Source organism: Anopheles merus, chromosome 3L, assembly GCF_017562075.2.
Source record: "Anopheles merus strain MAF chromosome 3L, AmerM5.1, whole genome shotgun sequence".
Lineage (NCBI taxonomy): Eukaryota > Metazoa > Arthropoda > Insecta > Diptera > Culicidae > Anopheles > Anopheles merus.
Genome location: NC_054085.1, coordinates 12,415,818 through 12,418,618, shown reverse-complemented (window position 1 = coordinate 12,418,618; position 2,801 = coordinate 12,415,818). Strand labels below are relative to the sequence as shown.

At 40.9% G+C, this 2,801-nt stretch overlaps 1 long non-coding RNA gene across 1 annotated transcript in view; it reads right to left on the bottom strand.

The window, feature by feature from the left end:
* The window catches only part of LOC121598254, a 132,294-nt gene that overhangs the window by 23,791 nt on the left and 105,702 nt on the right, over positions 1–2,801 (bottom strand). The gene's annotated exons all lie outside the window — the stretch shown is intronic.

Sequence of the window (2,801 nt, the reverse complement as noted above, 5' to 3'; positions counted from 1 at the left end):
TTCCATCCCGTGTCTCGCTCGCTGTTTCGAATGAGAAAAGGAGGCTTTTTTGTTCGTTGTTTTCGTTATGCATTATGCTTGTCGGCAAGCCTTTTCAGTGTGTTTAAACATCGTGATGGAAAGAAAGTAAATGTTGGGGGTTGCGCCATCTTCAAAATCTTGAGTTCCAAAAACTCCCTTTTTTAATTTCATTTTTTTACTTGCCTAATTTACCATACGGTGCACAAGAAACTCGCGAAGAGCAAATAAAAGCATCTGCTCCAGCGCTTCGGAGGCCAAATTTCATCTAGACCACCTAGTCAGCCGCCAACACCCTTTTTGCCATCGATTGATGAGCAATTTGCATCGATGTTTTGCGGCGAGGTGATAATTTTCGCAGCTTCCGGAGTTTTTTTTTCCTTCCTCTTAGGTGGCGGACATGCTTTCCAATCGTCTTGTGGTTTTCGGTGTGCCATAAACGTGCTGCAAAGTGTGTTGACCTGCAGTTAATGGGGGTTTGATTGGTTTATTTACTAGCTTCCTGTTAAAGTGTGCCATTCTCCAATTTGACAGATGAAATTAATATCATTTATGTCATGCTGTCAAACTGCAATACTTTTGATTGATTTCTAAACATAGAGCAACTTCTTTTGTATTTGTTTCGTATGCTATGTTTTGTTTATATGTTTTTATTCATATCGTTTATTTGTATATTTAACTTTCGTTACCATTATTGCATTATGTTTTATTTGTATACTTGTTTTCTTACTTTTTTCTTACTTATTTTGAATCTTTTCATTCTACAACTCGTCTGTGTGGTGTAGTAGTAGTAATAAGAGCCATATACTGTGACCCGTGATTACCTTGTATAGTTTAAAATAAATTGCTTTTAGTTTGATTGTTTTGTTAAAAAAAAGAATTTTGGCTTTTTAAAGGCGATAACAAGCTACGATAATAAAACTATGAAGATATTTGCTAATTTTCTTATCAACACGAGATTTAAGCGTTAACCCATTAACCAAAAAGTAACGTTAAATTTGGCCTCATTTTGTTCTTTTTTTGCGAAGCAAACTGAAAAGTTTGGAGACCCCTGCTTAAGAGTGCTGTTGACCGAAATGACCGAGTTTAATACAAAGGTGATATTACGTGCTGAAAAGGATATTTGAAAGAAACCGACCGTTGTCAGGGTACATTTTCATATAAAAACACTGACACAAAAAGCTTGTCATGGCAAATTTCGAATTTTCCCATCAAAAAAAAATTGGGTAATAAAAACTGCCTAGGTTTTACAAAAACATAATACAAATTTCTAAAAAACTTCGAGGTGTAAATCACCAATTATTAAACATCCAAATATATACGTTGATCCATTCGTGTTATTCGAATATCCGGGCGAGGTCGAGTCTCATTGGGGCCCGGAGAAACGACTTTTCCCAGTATATTATTTTTTATTAATAAAGTTACTTAAATTTACCTATTTTGGCACACAATTTCACAATTTGACATCATCGAGGCAAACCATAGCTCCTTAAAGGCCAAATTTAGCGGCAACGACTATTATGTTACTACCTTTTCATTCATTCATTCATGTTACACTTTGGGACAATTTGACAAAATGATATAGAAATGTGTTTAACAAACAAACACATTCGACACAAAACATTAAAAATTAAAAAAGGGAAACCATTTATTTGACAAAAGACGCTTTAACTTAGATTTTCTCAACGAAATTAACAAATAATAAAATAGCTCACTGATGAGAACAAATCACTTCAACAGTTCAGCAACGACCAAAAGCACAAACACACACATTAATTAAACTCCCATAACACTAAACGAAACACCTCGGTTAGTACTGTCCGGCGAAATGAAATTGCCACCACCCCATAAAAGCGCTGCATTAGCCAATCGTGGCACAATTATTTCGTTTATTACCTCCACCAAGCGCGACACTCACAGTGGAGTTCGTGGTGGTGCCGTACTTTACGAGCTGCCAAGTAGCCGATTAGATTAAAGCATCCGCCAATGAACGCCACCAAGGGTTAGTGGCGGTATGACTTATCCTTTGTGCCCACTAAGGAGCACAAACAATTAGCATAATGCTGCCACCCATCGCCTTTTTTCACTCACCCCCCCCCCTTTTCGATATGGCCCCGGGAGGCATGTGGCGTGTGCGCATTATTAACCGGCAGCGATCGGAGTTTTGTCGTCCAGGGTAAACGATCTCTAAACGTCCATCTTTTACAGACACGAATGCTCCCGCCGTGAGCCCGCGCGGTGCTGGAATGTTTTGCTGACTTGCGTGTTTTTGTCCGGCTGTGCACAGCTTGGGGATATGCAGCGCGCGTTTGCCCTTAATCGACGGGGAGACGGCCGCTTGGCCTCGCGGAGCAAAAGAAGCCTAACACATTATTTTATATGCCAGCTTCCAGCTTCCTTCCCTTGCTCTTCTGTATTTATTTCGGTGCACAGCAGAGGACAGCAGTAGCAGAAGCTGACAGTCGGACCCGTTTTGGAGTCCTTCTCTCCGATCCGATCCCCAATGGCGTTGACAACTCCTTCGGGAATTGGTCGACGGGAGTCTGGAATTCAGAAGCCTGTGGGCCGTGCTCGTGGGCCTTCTTTGGGATGGAGTCCCTTTGGAGCGCATCCAGTCAAATAACATTAATGACATTCCGACCCAGACCAAGCGTCTCCGGAAGCTGTCAGCGGAAGCATCAACGCAAACGCATCAAGGGAAAGAAAGAGTAGAAGCTGACACACACTGTGTGCCCTGTATCACGTTATCATCGTAGTCTGAGCCTGGTTGACGGTTGGGCACC